The sequence below is a fragment of the Pistacia vera genome, unplaced genomic scaffold, assembly GCF_008641045.1.
Source record: "Pistacia vera cultivar Batoury unplaced genomic scaffold, PisVer_v2 Contig360, whole genome shotgun sequence".
In the NCBI taxonomy this organism is placed as follows: domain Eukaryota; kingdom Viridiplantae; phylum Streptophyta; class Magnoliopsida; order Sapindales; family Anacardiaceae; genus Pistacia; species Pistacia vera.
The window spans coordinates 353,814-376,281 of record NW_022196180.1 but is presented as its reverse complement, the minus strand read 5'-3'; the positions used below and the strand labels follow the sequence as shown (position 1 = coordinate 376,281).

Genomic DNA, 22,468 nt, shown 5'->3' with positions numbered 1-22,468 from the left:
AAGTAAATCCTCTACTCATACTAGCCCCGTAACTCTCTTTCTCTAATTCTTTCCTTACAACTCCCCGTTCAATAACTCTTTGGGTACGTCTTTCTTTTCCTCTTTCTCTTTCTCTTAGAAACTCTTTTCTCATAACTCTTTCATAAATCACGACCCCATCTCACCGGGGGCACGGCCGGGACTCACTCCCACTCTACGTGATCTCTACTTATTCTAGCCGATCGGACTCGGTTATGCATGGATTCGGAACCCTTGGCCATGTGAGTCTATAATCTCTCTCTCTCGGGTACTCGGGTATAGCCCTCATCCGCATGCACTCTCACGGGCTACACCACTTCTCTATCTGATACTCATGCCGCTCTCTCAATGCGGCGTACATGCGGGAATACTCTACCCATTACTCACGGGTTCCCCATCGCACAACCTACTCTATTCTCTTAACTCTTAAAGAACTTATACTCACATTCTATACTAAATCTCAAGCTACTTCTCAAGTGTATAAACAAAGGTGTAGAGCTATCTCATGCTCCCTAATGCACTAATGAAATGCCAACTACAAGATTTCCTCAAAACCGTCATTCTGCACAGGTCACACTAAAACGGCCATAACTTATGCTATACACCTCGGATTACTACGGTTCTGGTCTCGTTTCAAAGCTTAGAAACAGGGCTACAACTTCTCTGTTTTGGTCTCAGCCCAGTTCGAACCGTAAGATACTCAAAAATTACTCAGAAAGTTACGGCAGTGACAGGGCAGATTTCACTTAGGCATTTCCTCAAACATCTCATGTGCATATAAACACCCTACGAAAATTACTACTAAACTTCATTTTTCTAGCCATCCAAATTGGGGAAAAACTCCCTCAATTACTCATAATCCCTGTCAAGAAAAGCACTCCCAAAAAGGATTACACAACATCTCTCAAACTTCATCTCAAACTCCATTCTCAATACACATATCAACAACACTTCTCATATTTAATCAATCCCAACTACTAAGACTAAGCACACATCTCATCTCAATTTTCAGTAGGTATACCATGTACATACATAATTAAAATAAGTCTCTACTCAAAGCTTAGTCATAACTCAACTTGGTTGGATTTACTTACCTTGTGCAAAGATGGGTTCCTTAGCACTTTTCCTTCCCTTTGTGGACTTGTCTCTTCTCTACAACTCAAAACAACCACAAGGACAGCAACAACACAATAAGACCTCACTATAAATACAAGAAAACTCACATCTAAAGCATGAATTCTTACCTTAGGAAGCTTTAGATGAAATCTCTACTCAAAACCCCTCTTAAATCCCTTAGAACTCTTGGAAAATTGGGTGGAGAAATTGAGAGAATATGGGCAATGGAAGAGGCGGTGGAATGAAGATGAGTAAGGGCTTTCTCTACACTTTACTCTTTTTAGTTCATATTATAAGCTTCATTTCCCATTTTGCCCTTGTCCTTTCTTGAAAATTCCATCTATATCCTTTGATTCTTTACAACTACACCCCCATACAAACACAATCTCTACTAAATTTCCTTTCATTTTACTCCCCACTTTTCCTACTAATTAGGGGTAGAATGGTCATTGTGTCCCAAAAGAAGAATTCTCTAGAAAACTCAAGAATCTTTGTTTTAGGCTCTTCGCCGCGGCGAAGCATTTTTCGTCGCCTCGGCGAAATAGGGCAGAACCTACCCGTAATGCCACTTCTCCTCCTCGCCGCGGCGAAGTTTCTTCTTCGCCCCGGCGAAGATTGGATTTCCAACTTCACCAAAACTCAACCCATTTCAAGGCAACAATTCAACCAACTCAACATACAAACTCAATTTAAGTTAAAACAATAAACTTTTAACTAATACAACAAATCTTAAATACGTACCTCAAGTGGGATATTACAACCTGCCTTCTTTTGCAGTTAACAAGACGACCAGCCAAGACTTGCTCGTTGACCCGGATAGGCTCTTGTCTTTTGGATTCCTTCCCGAGGAAAGTTGAGACGCGAGGAAGCTCGTGACGACCGTGAACTTGCGGAAGTACGGTTTCATTAGTAACAACGCGTCCTTGGAACCCCCAGAAGGTAAGTTACACTGATTTCCTTCTGGTCGCAGAATAACTTTAGTTACTAATGTATTTGCATGTAGCGACCATGCCTCCGAAAGAATCCGAGCAGCCCCGGCGAGCACCGTTCGTCTTCCCTTGATCGAGAAGAGAAAGGGTGGCCGAAGTTGCTCGCCCCATAACGGCATAACCGGTGCGAACATCTGCGCCCTCCCAGTCCCATCCTGAGCAAGAAACGGCCAGGACAGAACATGTCACTTAGCCACCGCCTGCTCGCCCGAGACGGAAGGCTCCGGCCCAGCGGTCAAAGAAGAGGAAGCAGATTCAGGCCGAGGAGTCAGAGGCTGAGTCTGAGGAAGAACCCTTAAGGTCGCGATAGGACTTAAGGAGGAGGTCGGGCAAGGAACCCGTGGATGAGACAATTGCTGCCGACAAGGCAAAGGGCACACTTGTGCTGGACTCGTTGGGGAGCCTGCCCGAATATCTGCAGCCGATAGTCTATTCTCTGCTTGAGTGTGGGCTATCAGAGTCATATGATGAGTTCGCCAATACGGGCGATGACCTGATGACCACGTCGTTCCAGCATCTAAGCAAGGTAAACGAACTGTTCTTGAAGCTTGTCTACCATTTTCATTCTAATTCATTTCTTGCTCGTAGGCTTTGCTTACGATAAGGATGTCCATGGAAAAGACTCGGCTGGGGGCCGCGAAGGGGGCAAGTGATCTAAAGGAGGAGGTCGCGAAGCTCAAACAGAGCCTAGAGACCGTCAAAGTAGAAAGAACGCAAGCATTTAAAGTGGCAAACAGGTACCTGAACCAACAGGATGCCGCTTTGCGGATGGTGGACTTCCAAAAGGCGAAGCTTGAACAACGTGCGGAGGAAGTAAAGGAGCTTCAGAGGACAACCGCTAGGCTCTCTAAGGAGGTCGGAGAAAAGGACTAAGAGCTCCAGACGACCTCCATATGGGCTCAGCGAGCTGAACAAGAAAGGGAGGCCTCCGAAAAGGAAAGGCTAGCTCTCGAGGCCGAACTCCAGAAGAGTCGGGAAAAAATTGCTTCACTGACTGAAGAAATGCGGATCCAGTTAGAGGAGATCGAGGATAAGGCCACTGACTGGGCAATCGGGTCCATTTATACCCTGCGACCAAAGAACCCAGATCTAGATATTTCTGACCTCCCAGAGGGGTGGCAAGAGACCTTGCGGATCTTGGCAGAGGAAGATGATCAAGCAGCGGTGGCCACCCGAAGATCCGACCAGGCAGAGGGTTCGAGTCTTGCTTCGAAGGATCCCCCCGACCAACCATAGTGTAATAAGACCGACTCCATTGGAATAGGGTCTTAAACAATTTTTGTTGTAAAATGAAAATACATTTTGCTTTCAATTGCTGTTCGCTTTATCATACATAATTGCAGTTTACAATTTAGTTTTACATAGGCAATATTACGTGCGAATTGTTACATGCGAACAGAACAAATGCGAACTATTTCAGCGAACGGAATAATACTTTACAACAAAGAGGGAACTAACAAAATCAAAAACTAATTTATAATGAGCTGAGTTTGGGATTACTAATAGTATGGCCGGAGGTGCTTGGCATTCCAAGCTCGGGGTACTTTGGAACCGTTCAACCTTTTGAGATGGTAAGTCCCCGATCTGATCACCTTGTCGATCCGGTAAGGACCTTCCTAGTTAGGTCCTAGTACCCCCGCACTTGGCTCCCTGGTTCCAAGGAGAACTTCTTTTAGCACAAGGTCTCTGACCTGGAAGTCTCTTCGCTTGACCTTTGAATCAAAGAACCTCTTTGCACGTTGCTGGTAGGCTGCTATCCTTAGCGAAGCCTTACTGCGGTGCTCTTCAACAAGATCCAGACTTGCCCTCATAAGTGCTTCATTTTCAACCTCATTGTACAAGTCTCTCCGAAGAGAACCGGTTCCTACCTCCACAGGAATCATTGCTTCGCAGCCATAGGCTAGCGAAAAAGGGGTTTCTGAGGTTGAGGTTCTCAGAGTTGTCTTGTACGCCCATAAGACTTCGGGGAGATCTTCAGCCCAATTTCCTTTGGCTGCCCCAAGCTTGGCCTTTAGAGTGTGCTTGATGGTCTTGTTGACAGCTTCAACTTGGCCATTTGCTTGTGGTCTGGCGACTAACGCAAATTTTTTATGGATGCCCAGCTAGTCGCAGAACTGCTTGAACTCCTCGTTATCGAATTGCTTTCCATTATCCGAAATGAGGGTGTGAGGAATTCCGTAGCGGCACACTATGTTCTTGAAAACGAAGTCTTTCAGCTTTCTAGTCGTGATCGCGGCCAGCGGTTCAGCTTCCACCCATTTCGTGAAATAATCTACCGCGACCACGACATACTTGACCCCTCCTTTTTCGACTGGCATGGGACCGATAAGGTCAATCCCCCACATGAAAAATGGCCAGGGGCTAGACATCGTTATCAGCTCGTGAGGGGGGGGCTCGCGGAATGTTCATGAACCGTTGGCACTTGTCACATTTCTTGACAAAATTATGCATATCTTCTTGGATCCGGGGCCAATAATATCCCTGTCGAACAACCTTGTTCGCAAGAGATCAAGTAGCTGTGTGATTGCCGCAGATCCCTTCGTCAATTTCCCTCATGATGTAGTCTGCTTCTTCACTGGTTACACATCGGAGGAGAGGGGCACTGAATCCTCTCCTATACAATTGGTCCTTGATGAGTGTGTAACGAGCAGATCTTGCTCGCAGGACTCTTGCCTCGACCTTGTCGCTTGGCAAGGTCCCATCCTTGAGGTACTGGAAAATGGGAGTCATCCAGAAATCCGGTCGAGTCACATTTACGGCCTGTTCGGCTGAGCTGATAGTTGGAGCATCGACGAAACGAGCAGGAATGTTATTTGGGGCCTCCGAATCCAACGACGAGGCTATCTTTGCTTGGACGTCTGCTATAGAATTGCTATCTCTGGGAATCTGAGTGATTTCAAAGTGTTTGAACGACCAAGAGCGGTCTTAGCTTCTTTCAGGTAGCGGACCATGCTTTCTTCCTTTGCTTGATATTCCCCTAAAATTTGGTTGACGACCTGCATGGAGTCACTATAGACATTAATCGCGGTTGCGCCCATTTCTTTGGCAAGCTGCAACCCGGCGAGTAGGGCTTCATACTCAGCCTCATTGTTGGTCACCTTAAACCCGAACTGGAGAATACCATGAGTTTGAGCCCTCTCGGGGCTTACAAGGAGAAGACCCGCACTGGCTCTTTTTCTGTTTGATGACCCGTCGACGTAGAGGTTCCAGGTCGACAGGTCCTGAATACTTTCCTGGATAGCTTCGCTCGGCTATTGCTCGCTTAGAAGGTAGGAAAATTCTGAGATGAAGTCGGCAACAGGTTGCCCTTTGATGGTCGGCCTAGGCTTGTACTTTAGGTCGAATTGGCTTAATTCCATGGCCCATTTGAGCAGTTTACTCGAGGCTTCTGGTTTCTAGAGTACCTGCCTGAGGGGGTAATTAGTCATGACATGGATCGTATGGGCGTGGAAGTAAGGTCGCAACTTTTTGGACGCGATCAGCAGGGCATAGGCTAATCGTTCCATTTTCGGATACCGCATCTCGGCATCCGACAGGTGCTTGCTCGCGTAGTACACTGGCCATTGTGCCTTTTCCTCTTCCCATACTAGAGCTGCACTGACCACGAACTAAGACGGAAAGATAGAGGAGCAGGATTTCTTGCGGAAGAGGCTTAGAGAGGAGAGGTGGCTTCCTGAGGTGTTCTTTTATACTCTGGAATGCCTGTTCACACTCAGGAGTCCATTCGAATTTCTTATTGGCCTTCAGAATATTGAAAAATGGCAAGCAGCGGTCTGTTAGCCTCGATATGAAGCGACTAAGTGCCGCTATTCGCCCATTTAGACTCATGACCTGCTTTTTGCTGGTCGGGCTCTCCATATCGAGCATAGCTTAGATCTTCTTGGGGTTTATTTCTATCCCTCGCTGATTAACCATATACCCCAGGAACTTTCCCGACGATACCCCGAACGAACACTTGAGAGGGTTCAGCTTCATTCTGTACAGTCGGAGGATGTCAAACATCTCAGCGAGATGTGCAATGTGTTCTAAAGCGACCTGGGATTTGACTAGCATGTCATCCACATAGACCTCCATTGTCTTTCCGATCTGGTCGGAGAACATTCGGTTAACCAGCTGCTGGTAGGTTGTGCCAGCATTCTTGAGGCCAAAAGGCATAACTTTGTAGCAGTACAGCCCCCGGTCCATAATGAGGGACGTATGCTCCTTGTCTGGCCCATACATCGGGATTTGATTGTATCCCGAGTATGCATCCGTGAAGCTTAGCAGCTCGTGCCCCGAGGTGGCATCAACGAGCTGGTCGATTCTCGGCAGAGGGATGCTATCTTTTGGGCAAGCCTTGTTGAGGTCGCAGAAGTCAACGCAGGTCCGCCACTTGCCGTTTGGCTTTTTTACCAGGACCGGGTTGACAACCCATGTCAGGTAGAGTGCCTCACGGATGGACCCATTTCGAAGGAGGTTTTCCACTTCTGATTTTAGTGCAGCGTACCGCTCAAAGTCCATTGCTCTCATTTTCTAGCGAACCAGTTTGGCCTCACTGTTGACGTTTAATGCATGGCAAATAATGTCCGGGCTGATCCCGATCATGTCTGCATGTGACCAGGCAAACACGTCAATGTTTTCCTTTAAAAAGCTTATCAGTTCAGAAGCGAGCTGAGGGTTGAGACAACTTCTAATCCTTAACACTTGGCTCGGCTCTTTTGGATCAACCGAAATCTCGGACAGATCTTCAACCGGGCTGCTGAGAGGGATTTCCTGAATTCGCGGGTCTATGTTATCCTCCGTTAGACCAGGCTGTGGCTCGATCCGGCTGATCGCCATAGCCTGGCGAGGCACACATCGCGAAATGCCCTTGCCTGCCATCTGTACCGCTTTTACATAGCATTCGCGAGATGCGCTCTACGACCTGCTCACTTCCCCTATCCCCGTTGGAGTGGGAAACTTCATCTTGAGGTGATATATGGAAGTGACTGCCTTGAAGCTTTTCAACAGAGGTTGCCCCAAGATTCCATTGAAGGTCGACGGGCAATCTACGACAAAAAATTCGGTAACCCTAGTCATCTCATCGTAGTCGCCGAGCGTGACTAGTAGCTGGATCGTTCCTTTGGGGATCAGGTGGTCCCCTGTGAAACCGTAAAGAGGTATTGATGCGGGCTTCAGATCGGCCTCGTCTAGATTCATTCTTTTGAAAGCGGTCTTGAACAGGATGTTCACAGCGCTTCCGTTGTCCACAAGCATTCTGCAGACATTATGGCACCCTATCAGGGGCGTGATCACCAGGGCGTCCTCGTGAGGATGGTGCAAGCGAGCTGCTTCCTTTTTGCAGAAGGTGATCGACTCCTCCTTTCGAGCCTTTGGCGGTCGCTGCGAAGTGTTCATTACCCTGATCGGGTCGTGATATGCTTCGCGAGCGTACCTTTCCTGCGTACCCCGCGTGTTTCCCGTGAGGTGCGGGCCTCCGAAGATTATGTTAACACTGTTGTATCTGCTGCGATCACGACGCTTTTTCTTTTGCTCCCCTTGGTTCTCTTTCAGAGCAGAGTCATCAATATACTCCTTGAAGTGCCCTTTCTTGATGAGCTCTTCGATTGCCTGCTTTAGAGCTCGGCATTCATCAGTGTGATGCCCATTATCCCGATGGAAACGGCAGTACTTTTTGCTGTTTCTGGCCATAGCAGGGGTTTTTATGGGTTCTGGCTCACCGAGTAGGCTGGCCTCCTCGGATTTGTCAAGGATTACAGATATAGACATGTTCAGCGGAGTGTATTGAGCTCTGTCCCGGTCATGACGAGGAACAGAGGCATAGGACTTTTTGTGTTCGTAGAGGGGTTTCTTCCCTTTTTGCTGATCATCGATGTCTCCTTTGTGATCAGCTCTCCTATTTTCTCCCCGACCAGACATACTGCTTGAAGTGCCTTGATCGCGATGGCGGAGTGCCGCCAGTGAATTCTCTATTCGGAGATATTTTTCTGCAAGATTGTAAAATCTGGTGAGGGAAACATCATCCTCAGCCTGCAGTTCTTTCCACAGGTCGGTTTGCTCGCGAACTCCAGCTATTATAAGTGTTCGGATGGACTCTTCGGGGGCATGAGCCACCTTGTTGAGTTCCCTGTGGAAACGGTCGATGTAAGATTGCAGGGATTCGTCTCTTTCTTGCCTTATATTGCTGAGGTAGCTCAAAGGCATCAAAAACTTCCGATTTGCTTGGAAATGCCGTAGGAATGTCGTGCTCATTTGAGGCCACGAATTGATCGATCCCGCTGGGAGCGACCTCAACCATCGCTTGGCATGAGAAGTCAACGTCATCGCTAAACAACGGCATTTTGCAAGGTTCGATACCTGGTGGAGTTCCATCAGGTCGTTAAACTCGTACAAATGATCCTGCGGGTCATGATTCCCATCAAACGGTCTCATGTCAGGCATTCTGAACCCTGGTGGGAGTGGAGCAGCTAGCACTTCGGGAGAGAAGGGGGATGCAGAGGCGACCTGGGCCTACTCGTTTTGCTGCTCTCTCAGCCTATCCAGAGCTCGCTGTAGCTCCTCAATCTGCGGTAACGGAGCCAATTGGGGATTGCTTTCACCCATGCGAGTCTGGCCTTCGCGATTACGGTTCAGGAAAGTCCAGAGGTTAGACTCCTTTTCGCCTCGGCCAGCATTTTCGGCCGCTCTCAGCACACGCTGACTAGAGGCGTGTGAAGGCGATGGATGGTGCGGGGTACTTTCACGACCCTCGCGGTGGTATGAACCGCCCCGCGAGGTGTGGGGACCTCCCGCATGATAGCGATCAGGATCGCTCTGCTGGCGGTGATAAGAATCGTCCCGCTTGGCACTTTTGCTTGGGTTCATCTGCGACGTGGCGTGGGACAGCTCGGGATTCACTTTTTCGCTGAGTCTCAGCTTTGCTGGCACCCTGCTTGGAGCATGGTTTGTGTTCGCTGACCCTTTGAAGCCCGTAAGCTTGCTTTTTGCCACTTGCTTACCCTTACGTCTACGCGCTGCAGTGCTTGTGGCACGGGCTATTTCCCTTTGCCGAGCTTTTGCGCGACCTGCAGGCGTTTTTGGCAGTTGCACCACTCCAACTGTTCTAGATGGCACGCCTTGGTCCAAACGGTCCAGCCTTTGGTTGACCGTTTGAAGGGTGTTGTCGAACCTCTCCAGGTAGCTTCTGATGGCGGGGTCCAGCTGCGAAGATGTTGGGATATCTACCGCCACATTTTGCGGAACTAGAAGTATTCTGGAAGAGGTATCCCCTTGGGTCAAGGGGACTCCCTCAGCGCGCTGGTTGGCTTGCTCAGGTTCAGATTGGCGGGCCATTTGCTGTTGTAAGACCAGTAGGTTCGAGATTCTCCCGATGAAGGATGAACGCTAAATCAGGCCCCTCTTTCTAGCGCCAAACTGTTGATGCGTGATTTTAACACCAACTAATCGATACGTGCGTAACGTTGATTGGTCAAGAGACACACGTGATTATGGAGAAAAAGTAGAGTAAATGCAAAGAGAGCTTTTTAAAGTGGTTCAGATGCTAAGGTAGCAAGTCCTACATCCACTGATTTGTATTAGTATAGTGGGTCACGTCGCAACAGTGAGCTGACTTACAAATGATTAGGAAAAGTAAATACAAAGTTTTCCACAGAGAGAGATAGAGAGAGTTCTCAGTGTAAAAATAGCCGAATCCCCCTAATGAGGGGTCTTCCTCTTTTTATAGTGTTGATGAATGCAAGTAATCATCATTAAATTCATGGGTTGGTGTGAATGTCAGGACATAATCCGGCTTTATGTCACATTGCCCTCCTTCCAAACTGATTTCACGCGATTTGGAGCAGGAAAATGGACACGTGGGAGCTCCAGAGCGTTTGGCAGGCCTGACGTGCGCTTACTGTTCTGACGGGAGCAGGTCACACTTCATCACGTGATTTCCCATGTCAGCCCTTGATTTCCCAGGCATAACAAGACAGAACAAGGATAACCTATCTGCCTAGGAACTCAAAAGGAAATTCTCAATTATTTAGCAACAATGCATCCTTATTTGCTAAATTGAAGCATGAATGTCAACAAAATTCGCAATCCATCAAAAATTAGAAGCATATTCATAGAATTCTTTCCACTAAAAGGATATAGACCTTTAGACTTGCTGGAAAAGGACTCAACATCAGTGCTCAAACCAAATCAAGAACCACTACCAAAACCACTTCCACCACTAGAAATGCTCATATCACTAAAGCTACTCTCAACTCTTCCAGATCCCATCGACTGCAGGGACATAAAGCCTCCTTTTTCACCTCTATTCTTCTCAATCTGCAGAATATATGACGAGAGATTCAAGTGGCAATGCAACACAAGAAACTATGGAAGGCACCAATTAGAAAAGGAGCCCCTGCAGAACCATAAAAAAGTACCTTTTTTTGTCAATCTCACTAGCTTTTGCACTTCATGACATCCTTGGTTTCATTGATCTTGCTCTGCAATACCAGCTTGTGCAACTTCTCTCCATGACTCTCCATCTCACAGTGCTTGCTTAACCTGAGCTATGGTCACAATTTCCTTGTGCCCAAGAGAGATCATCAAAAGTAAGGATCAGCTCAAATTTCAATGCATTAGATTTTCTGGTGTTAGTCCAGACTCCACAAATGTGGACGACTCAAAATGAAAAATGTACAGAAAAAATTTCAAATAGAGTACCAATGATGACACTGAGATAAATTAAACTTTATGGTTGAAAATGATGTTACAACAAGAGAAAATATAATTGACCAGAAACTTTTTGAAGGTATGATGTTACCACAAGATTGTAACCACAAACAGAGATGCAAACATAATATTATTCATTGAGACAATGGCACAAAAACAAATTACAATGTAAAGTGAATCTTTAGGTCACCATATGTACTGGCGGCTTAAAACTCCACAGAGATGGATAAAAAAAGTTGATGAATCAGCTGGAGGCACAAGTTCCACGACACACTGCATATTCAGTAGAGAACAATATGAATTTTATTCATTGACACTGAATAAGAGAATATGTAACTCATGAAATTGAAATTACAGTAGTCAGTTACATGCTGTCAGTGTTATAAATGAGAAGTATCGACCATTCCAAGACAAAATTTCTAGAGTCATACCTGAAAATCAAAAGGAATGCAACTGTTGAATACACGTATTAACTAAAATTTTATTCTACATCACAAATAAGGAATTTGAATAGTTGGAAATTGATACAGACCTTGATTCAAATCACACTTCCAACAATGACTACACGCCAGAACTAAGTAGAAACAACAATTTATACACTCCAGAATTAAGTAGAAAATAAGTGCTGAAATATATTGATAAAATTGAAGTTGAATATTTGCAGAACTGAAAACATAAAAGTTACTGAAATGGAAATAAACACCCGCTAGCAGTTCGAGGAGCTAGCAACCTCCCAGTCTAATTCTTTACAAAATAACCAAATGACTGACCCATGCAAATATTCTCCCTTATAAGCACTTTTTGGCACTCCCTGATCATCTAACAACATGACACGTGTGCCTCTCCACTAACTAATTCTTGTTGGCTTTATCACCCCATGTGGATCTTGGATCTTCTCCCTTGCTTGGTGTAATGTGGCTTCATTCCCCCATGTGGATCTTCTCCCTTGCTTGGTGTAACGTTTTGTGATAGGTGGTCTATCAATACACACCCGCCACTGAATAAGGACTTCCTTGGAGCCATCCATTAAGGTGTGAGAGGAGAGAACAGATTCATGCTGGATTGATAGTTCTAATTCTTCAATCAGTGCTGGAGGTAAAGGCTGAGTGGGAACTGAGCTGTGGATGCTTTTCTTGAGTTGGGATACATGAAAAACTGGGTGGATACGAGCTGTGGGTGGGAGGCGAGTTTGTACACGACTTGGTCGATCTTTTCCACCGCCTCAAAGGGACCATAAAACCTGGGGCTTAATTTTTCATTGAGCTTCCTAGCTAAAGACCTGAATTTGTAGGGTTGTAATTGGAGAAAGACAAAGTCCCCTGACTGAAAAGAAAGCTTTCTGCAATGGGCATCTGCTGCCTCTTTCATGCCGGCCTTGAGCTACCAATAAATTTTCCTTTAGCTCACGTAGGATGGTATTCCTCTCCTCAACCTACCTATTGACGTCTTCCACCAAAGAAGGGCAGTCCACAAGCTTCAACAGTAGAGGTGGATCCCTCCCATAGAGGGCTCGGAAAAGTGGAGCTGTGGTACGTAGTGTTGCACCAAAATTCAGCCTATGGTAACCATTTGTGCCATTGCCGAGGTTGAGAACTACAAAAACATCTGAGGTATGTTTCAACACAGCGGTTTACCACCTCGGTTTGGCCATCCGTCTGAGGATTATAAGCTGAACTGAATTTCAATGTGATACTTGCTGTTTTGAATAATTCTTGCCAAAAATGACTCATGAACACTCTATCTCAGTCCAATACTATGGATTTTGGAAACCCATGTAATTTTACTACTTCCTTCACAAAGACTTCCGTTACTTCCTTCGCATTATAAGGGTGGGAAAGGTAAATGAAGTGGCTGTATTTCGTTAGTCTATCCACCACTACAAAAATGGTATCAAAGCTCTTAGATCTAGGTAACCCCCCAATAAAATCCATGGTAAGATCCTCAAAAACTTGGTTAGGAATTGGTAATGGTTGCAGTAAGCCCGCTGGTTTCAATGCAGTGTACTTATTGGTTTGACAAATGGTGCAAGCCCTAATAAAATTCCGAACATCCCTCTTAATACCCTCCCAAAACGCAACACCTGCCACTTTTTTGTATATTCTAAAATAACCCAAATGGCCCCCTCTAGGGCTGGAGTGAAACTCTTCTAACAGTTTGGGAATAAAGCTGGAGGTTTAAGGAAGCACTAACCTTTTTTTGTACAGCAGACAGCCTCTACGGAGTTCATAATGTGGCTTGCTACTTGGGTCTAATAATAGATCCTGAATGATGATGCATAACCTGGGGTTGTTGTGGGCTTCCTCAGCTAGAGCCTCAAAGTCAATAAACTGTACCAGGGTGACCGCGTGGTAATCCACTTCCTTTTCTCTATAGGACAAGGCATCTACCACTTTATTTTTGTGGCTAGGACAGTAACGTATCTCAAAGGTGAACCCCATAAGCTTGGAGATCCATTTTTGCTACTCTGGAGTCTTCATACGCTGATCAAGTAAGAACTGAAGGCTCTTCTGGTCTATCCTAATGATAATTTACTGCCCAACAGATAGTGACTCCATTTTTGGACCACAAAAACGATAGCCATAGTTCCCTCTCATACATTGACTTTTGCTTGGTATTTGGGGAGAAAACTTTGGTTAGAAATGCAATTGGACGCCCTTGCTGAACCAACACCGCCCCAAGTCCTTGTCCCGAGGCATCTGTGTGAACTTCAAAAGGGATGCTGAAATTGGGGGCTGCTAATACCGGAACCATAGTCATGGCCGATTTCAGCTGCTCAAAAGCTTGTTGGGCCTCTTCTGTCCAATGAAAAGCATCCTTCTTGAGTAATTGGGTTAACGGAAGTGCTATGTTCCCATATCCTTGCACAAATCGCCGGTAATAGCCAATGAGTCCTAAAAATCCCCTCAAACTCTTAACAGAAGTAGGAATGGGCCATGATTTCATGGCTTCTAGTTTTTGTGGGTCTGTTTCCACTCTCTTTTCGGACACCAAGTGACCCAAATATTCCAGCTTCTTCTGCCCAAACGAGCATTTTTTTCGGTTAACTACCAATTCATGAGCCTGCAGAATTTTAAAAGCTTAGGATAGGTGTGGTATGTGGCTTTCTAAGTCTGGACTGTAGATCAGGATGTCGTCAAAGAAAACTAAGACAAATTTTCGGAGGACAGGTTTAAATATGGTGTTCATGAGGGCTTGGAAGGTGGATGGGGCATTAGTTAAACCAAAAGGCATCACTAAAAATTCATAGTGTCCCTCATGAGTCCTAAAGGCTGTTTTTGGTATATCCTCTTCCTTCATTCTAATTTGATGGTGCCCTGATTTTAAATCCAGTTCGGAAAAAATTATGGATCCAGCTAACTTATCTAGTAGCTCATTAATGGTGGGTATGGGAAATTTATCAAGTATGGTGATACTATTGAGGGTCCTATAGTCCACACAAAACCTCCAACTGCCATCTTTCTTCTTAACCAATAACACTGGACTTGTAAAAGGACTGGTGCTGGGTTGGATGATTCCAGCCAGCAACATCTCACCAACCAGCCTCTCGATCTCATTTTTCTGAAAATATGTGTATCTGTACGGTCTGATGTTCAGAGCCTGTGCGGCTTCCTTTAGCACTATGGCGTGATCATTTTTTCTATGGGGAGGTAAGCTAAATGGTTGGTCAAACAATTGTTGGAACTCCTCCAGGACTCTAGCCACTCTTGGTTCTTGCGCTTCCTTCTTGACTTCTGGTTTATACTCGATCGAACAGAATTCCACCAAATACCCATTCCTTGCCGCCTGGACTGTTTTCAACATGGCCTTAAGACATAAAACCTTTTTCACTAGTGAAGGGTCTCCCTGTAACAACACACGCCTCCCTTCCAGCTCAAAAGCCATAGTTAATTTTTTCCAATTCACACAAACGTCCCCTAGAGAGCTCAATCAGGACACACCGAGCACCACATCTGCCTCTTCTAAATCAAATGGAAAGTAGTCCTGTTGTATCCTAACTCCTTATATCTCTAGTTTAACCCCAGTGCATATTCCTTCACCCCTTGCTGTCACTCTGTTTCCCACCATCACTCCAAAAGTCCTGCCCTTCTTAACCTAAATACCCAATTTGTTAACCAACTCTCGTGAGATGACATTGTGTGATGCCCCACTGTCAACCAACACTATAACCTCCTCCTTCCCAATTTCCCTCTAATCTTCAACGTTTTATCAGTAGTAATACCAATAATGGAGTTCATTGATAGGACAAGTGGGTTACCTTCTGTAATGGCTTCCTCTTCAACGTTTTGATAAGGTATGTCTTCTTTCACCTCTTCATCATCCCATGCAAGAAGGATTTGCAGCGACTTACTCATACATTTATGGGTTGGACCGTATTTTTCGTCGCATCTAAAGCACAATCCACACTCTCGCTTATGTTGGATCTCAGACTCCGAAAGCCGACGGAAGTTGTCTCCCCTGAAACTCATTGTTGCCATTTTTAGTGGCCTCTCCCTCCTCTCAGATGGCCTGACATTAGAGGAGAAATGCGATTTTGGCGTTTTGGCATGTCTCATCCACCACCTAGGTCGCGCACTTTTTGGGTTAGTAGTGACTCGATTATATGTTTCTCTTCCATTTTGAATTTTAGCTACTTTGGGCCTCCCTTTCTCTAAAATCCAATTTCTTTCTTCTACCCTATGGGCTTGCTCAATTACTTCACTTATGCTACTGGGCCTCATTAACCTTAACTTAGCCTTCACATCTTTCTTAAGCCCATTCACAAAAAGTCCCATAAGCATCTCTTCTTCCAGCTCCTTCAAGGGTGGAGAAAAAGCTTCAAATTCCTCCCTATATTTCGTCACCATGGTTGTTTGTTTCAAGGCAGCCAACACTTCATAAGCTGTTCCTTGGAAAGAGGGTCGAAATTTGGTAATAAATGCTGTTTTAAAATCCCTCCAAGACTGAATTGGTGCTTTAGCTTCCATCCATTGGAACCAATTTAAAGCCTTCCCTTCCATACACACAGCGTCTGCTTCCATTTTCTCTGATTCTTCGTATCAGTTGATAGCGAAGTACCTATCAGCTCTAAAAGTCCACCCAAACGGATCGTCACCGTTGAAAATAGGTAGCTCCAATTTCCTGACCTTCTTGTCTTCTTTCTTTGATTCGCTACTCTGGTAATGTTCTTCCTATTTTCATGACTACTTAGATTTTCAGATTCCAACAATTTTTCCTTTTCCCATGAACCTCTTTCCTTCCTCTCCTCTTTTAGCCGCATCAATTCTCTTATCTCAATCAAACACTCTTTAACACTGCCCAAATCAACCTTCATGGTTGTCATATCGTCCTTCACCGATTTAATTTCCTTCTCCAAATTATCCATTCTATTTTCCATCTTAGATTTGACCATTACCCAACCTGGCTCTGATACCAATTTGATACAAACCTTGATTCAAATCACACTTCCAGCAATGACTATACACCAGAACTAAGTAGAAACAACAATTTATACACTCCAAAATTAAGTAGAAAATAAGTGCTGAAATATATAGATAAAGTCATAAAACTGAAGTTGAATATTCGCAGAACTGAAAACATAAAAGTTACTGAAATGGGAATAAACACCTGCTAGAAGTTCGAGGAGCTAGCAACCTCCCAATTTAATTCTTTACAAAATAACCGAATGACTGACCCATTCAAATATTCTCCCTTATACGCACTTTTTGGCACTCCCCTAATCATCTAACAACATGACACGTGTGCCTCTCCACTAACTAATTCTTGTTGGCTTTATCACCCCATGTGGATCTTGGATCTTCTCCCTTGTTTGGCGTGATCTTCTCCCTTGCTTGGTGTAACGTGGCTTTATTCCCCCATGTGGACCTTCTCCCTTGCTTGGTGTAACGTTTTGTGATGGGTGTTCTATCAGAAACTGATACAAAAGCAGCTATTATTAGTTCAAATTATGAACAAGAAGTATCACTTCATAGTATACAGCAACGTCAAAGAATTTAACCAGCAAAATTTTCTAATTCTACAATATTCACAAAGAAAATTCTCCGACTTACCAAACAAGTGAAACATGACTTAACTTTCAAACAAGTTCATAGAACCCTTTTTTTTTTTTTTTTAATTTTACCAAAACAGTTTCCGTAACCATAAACATTGGACCAAGTCATAGCTTCCAGAGGTATCATTTATTGTCATAAGTTGAAAATATTTATCTCTAAAAATTGTAATTTTTCATCATGACAGATTGAAGCCAATCCAATACCCATAAACTGGATAAACTTAAATTTCTTACCTCTAGTACCATCAATCTGCCTAACACTTGGTGCTTCACGAAGAGATAGAAAAGGTACAGAGATCACAACATTTCACTGATCAAACATTGACAAAGCTTCATATTCGATGCTCACATAAGTTTCATTTCCAGAAACAGAGGGCCAGCAGTAAACTGCAATATATATAAATCCACATAAATGCTTTTTAGCATAGGAAAGAAATAATTTACAGAGAAAATTAAGCGAAAGTCTTGAACCCACTTGACAATGGCACCATTGACTCATCAGCACTTTGCATTCTCCACTTCAAAACACCAACACCTCTTACATCACTAGCTTGGCCTGTGGGTAGAGACCTACTAGGTCCTTCAAGCCTAGTATATTTTCATTGGTAAAGGATAGGTTTTGAAATGAATGGCTGGATTCCCTCCAGTGTTGATCTGAAATAACGTAGGATATATTGTAATGAAATAATAGATGAAATCAGAACAACATTGATGGCAAATCTAGAAATCAATGTCAAACCTTTGGCAATTAAAGTTAGGTCCAATAAATTTCATTCAAAGAACAAAATGATACAACAGGAACACATAGTGGCAGCCATCACTTGGACCCTCTAAAAGTCAATCTGACAAGAAGATTATATTTACCATTTAGCAAAGTCCACTAGCAAAATAAATGGAGGAAGTGATACGATAGAGAAGGAAAGCAGAAAGCTGACTTCAGGTACAAGAGTGTATAGTAGAGTAGAGCACTAATTTCTTAAGTTGAACAGAGTAGCTTCCTTTCTCTCTTTTAGGGGCAGTCATCACTTGGTACATAACATAACATGGCTTTTCATCAAACATCTTGTTCTGCAATGTGATTAACTGCCACAATGCAGTTAATCTAATACATTCTGCAATTAATAATAGCTAGCGACAAAATGCAAAGAAAAACATAGGAGGAAAATTAAAAAGACAAACACAGTCTGAGTTTTCCTCGTAACATTATGACAGACACAAAATGCAAAGAAAAACATAGGAGGAAAATTGAAAAGAAAGTAGATAGCAATAGTGCATTAACACAATTGAAATATGTAAGGCATTTGCACACGGAGCCAACTACAAGTCCCCTTTCACCCACTCATGTCTTTAGTTAAACCTCAGAAAAGATTAACAACTTTCCCATGAAGCCTTATTACGGCATGGAAAAGAAAATAAAAGAAAAACAAAAGAAATAAAACAATAAATGAAGAGCAGTAATGCAAAGCTTATAAAATCATATGAAAAGCTTATAAAATCATATCAAGTGCTCACCCTCTTCCCTCTATATTTACTAAATGAAATTCCCATTTTAACAGACTCCAACAGTTGGTTGCTGGGCAGATTGGGAGTTGGACGCGGCAAAAGGTCGAACAAGTTGTGGGTGATGATGAAGAAGCAAGGTTGGAGTGATTGGGGGAGTGGTGGGTGACCAGAAAACATCACAACAGCAACACAAACACTTCTAAGCAGCAACCCACCGATCAAACACCAAAACACCAACAAAACGCGAAAGAAAAGGCCGTAAAACGAGACTATCTCGCGGCGGCAGATGCAGGTCACGGGCAGCAAACGGCGAGTGGGGAGGGCTAGTGGAGGGATGGGTTTTGAAGAGGAGGGATGGGTATTCAGATGGGAGTGAGGGCAGCGTCCATCGGCGTCGTAATCCGGCTAGTTCTGGCTTGATTCGACGGCCGCTAGGGTGAAGATGGGTCATGGAAAAGACGAAATGCCGTCCAAAAATGGGTCAAATCCGGCTGAGGATGGAGGAGGATGGTGATGGGAGGTGAGATCAATTGAAAAGGTGAAGGAAAAGGGAAAGAAAACCGGCAAGAATGCCGACATCAGCGACTTTGAAGAAGAAAGGTAGAAGATGAAATGTTGAGTGATGAAGATGGGAGTAGTTTTTTTTTTCTAATATATATACATGGCTTTAAATGACATAATTACCCTTTATTTGTTTCTGAATTTATTATCTTATCCTTTTTCCGCTAAACTTAATAAATGAATGGTAACGGAAATTAGGTGTTTGCCATTTTCAAACTTTTTTATTACCAAATTGTCTTTATGATAAAGGCTGAACGACTTACAAGTACCTAAGATTTTTCGTAATGACAAATGGGTACCCAAAAGGTTTGGAATCGACAAATAAGTACTTTCCGTTCTATATCGTTAGTGATTTCCGTTTCATAAAGGGTAATACTGTCATTTTGCCCAGCCAGCAAATTTTCAACTTTCAAAAATCTCTTCGAAATCTGGAGCAAAACTTCCTTTAGAAGCTTCACTTTAAAAATTGACACGTGTCCCATTAGTTGACTTTGAAGGAAAAAAAAAAAAAAACAAAAAAAACAAAACTTGGCTTGCCTCTTTGTTTTCTTCTCATTTCTCTGTAACTCTCTCTCATTTCTCTAACTCTCTGAAGGAAGGTTGTGAAAGAAGTTGCACCATTGTTTGGGGACCATCATCGACGATGACGACGACTGAACAACGAAAACTGAACAGAGGCTGACGAAGACAACAACAAAGACGAAAACTGAACAACGACGATGGCTGAACAGCGACGAAGCTGTGCCATTGTTTGAAGACCATCATCGACAACTATGATTGAACAACGAAAACTGAACTGAGGCTGACGACGATGACAACGACAACGAAAACGAAAACTGAACAACGATGACGACGAAGACTGAACAACGACAATTGAACGAGAGAATCGTGGGGTAATGATGATGGTGGAGGATGATTGAACTAAGGCCAGCGTTATTAACAGTATAAATCATCGACGACGACTGAGCAACGAAAACTGAAGGGTAAAGTTTCTTCTTGGTTTTCCTGTTTGTTCTTTGGTTTTTTGTTATTTTAGTGCAGTTCTAAGTTTTTGGTTTTTCTTACTTACATGTTTGGTTGTTTTTAAAGTTTTTTGTTAGATGGTTTGGTTTAGGGTCGTGGGGTAACTACAACGATAAAGGATGACTGAATTAAAGTTTTTTGTTTGTTTGTTTCATTTTTGGTTTTGCATGTTTGGTTGTTTTTAAGGTTTTTTGTTTGTTTGTTTGGTTTAGGGTTTGTTCTTAAAAGAGTTGGTTATATGCTAGATTGTGTAATGAATAAAATCCAGCCAAACGGTGGGGCTGGTTTGCTTGACTTGATTATTGGGAGTGTGGATAGCTTGTCTTATATATTTTTGGATTGCAGGATGAACTTACAAAAAGATTTTTGGTGTTGTTAAAGTTGGTTATGTTTGGTGTTGTAATTTTGCGATGTGTATAAAAATCTGTATATTGTTAATGGAATACTATCGTCTTGATATGGTGAAATTTGTTAACTGAGTCAAATACTATGGTCTTGATAGGTATAAAAATCTGTTATATGTTTTAACTGAGTCAAATACATGGTCTTGATATGGTGAAATTTGTAGAAAGTGAGAAAAATTACCACAAATTTAATCCTTCTAACCATTCCAGTTATGCCAGGAAAAAGACTTAAAAAGTTGCTTGATTTCTATAAAAAATGGTAATAGTATGGTTTAGCACACCTTTTCAACATTCCATTAGCAACAAGTAAAACAAAATATTGCCAATAAACAGCTTTGCCATTCCATTTCCAGCCACCTTTTTTCTGAATATTTGCTCCACAATAAGCACAACTCATGAGTGAGAAATTTTTAATCATTTCTGTCCCAAATAACTTTCATAAGTCCTACCCCTATATCTTTTGAGTGTGTGAGCACGTGCCTGTCATCCTATGATGCATGCATAAGTAGCATTCATCTGCCCTCAGTTTAATACCTAATATTATCTATCGTTGTTAATTTCCATTTTATAACAGATTCAACCTTAGGCTAAAGGATGAAAATGGAATAGATTTAGCCTTGAGGGGGATTTATGTTGTTCATGTGGAGCATGTCCAGCAAAAATACAGGAATGATATCTATTTGAATGCCTTTTGTTCCAGGTTGCAGTGCATAACATGTGATAATAATAGTATTAACATCTCATTAATAAATTTAGTTAATGGTAGTGTTCTATTGCTGGTGGCTTTTTTCGAGCCTTAGAATGAGCTTCCATCATTTGTGTTATGTGCAATAAACTGAATACAGCCTTTTTAATAATATGGATATAAAAAAATTATGCTTTCCTTGTTGATCGAATGAAATTTAGGCGGATACATGTTTGATAACCTCATGGCAAGTTCTCCATGTCAGATAATTTCTATATATCCTCATAATTTGCATTGATAAATGGGTTAGACTTGATTATTACCCATGCTTGTGAATTGTTATGTTGATTTTGCGAAAACAGAATACATTTTAATTTTAAAGATGATTTGCTGCTTGATGCTGGTTTAATATACTGAATTTTGGCTGATTTTATTGAATTTGTTTTCTTTGGAAATGATTTGCTGCCTGATGTTGGTTTAATAACTGAATTTTGGCTGATTTTTGTTGAATTTTTAATCTTTGGAAAAGATAAATATTTTCATGTCAAAGACGTTTAATCATTCACTTTGACTTGATTATTCTGCTTAATCTTTGTGTAGTTAAATCTGAAAGTGATCATTAGAGGAATATAAGGTCTTTTAGTGTGATATTGAATAAGAATTAGTGAATCTGAAAGTGATCATTAAATGGTGTTTTATATTCATCAACCCTGTTCCTTAATTATTTTGAAACCACTTCAAATCTGAAAGTAGGTTAAATTTTAGTTAATTATTCAATATAAAAAGGGGTTTAATTTAATTAAAGTAATTGTTATTTGCATGTTAATTAAAGTTTTAGTTATTGATCCTGCCTAGTTTATTTGCAGGATGGAGCCACAACTATTTTTATTAATTTCAGTTGTTTGGTATTGATTGGGAGATGCGGAATGTAGACCCCGATGAATTTAGTTACATAGTATGTATAAAGGATATGAAAAGATGTGTTGCAGAGGTAGAAGAGGCATTTCACTTAATCTTAATGAAATGTTATAAAGTTACTGGAAAATCATGCAGATTTACGCCCTGTTGTTCGGAAGGCAAGAAAGACAATTTTTGTAAATCACAGATAGTGATGAGGATGTGACATTCCTTTTCCAGCAATACGGGTCCAAGGGGTTAAAGGATATTAGGTTGTATGTTGAAGCTTTACCTATACAGCATGTGGAACCATTGCAGCCTTTGCCAGAACCCACCCATACTAAACCTAATGACACTCAAACAGAAACCCCTCCCCCCCCGAAGAGTATTGTGACGATGACTTCCATTAGAGTGATGCCTCCAATGATGATGAAAGCAGTAATGGATTTGCTGGTGCTGCTGGGAATGATGATGGTGAGGCTGGTGATAATGATGGAGGTGATGGGAGAGAGGAAAAGGCTGAAACTAGTAATAATAA

General features: G+C 42.8%; 1 pseudogene; it reads right to left on the bottom strand.

Annotated features, from left to right (window-relative positions):
* Positions 1 to 10,525: 10,525 nt before the first annotated feature.
* Positions 10,526 to 17,631, bottom strand: LOC116140001 (annotated as a pseudogene).
* Between the last annotated feature and the right edge of the window lie 4,837 nt (positions 17,632 to 22,468).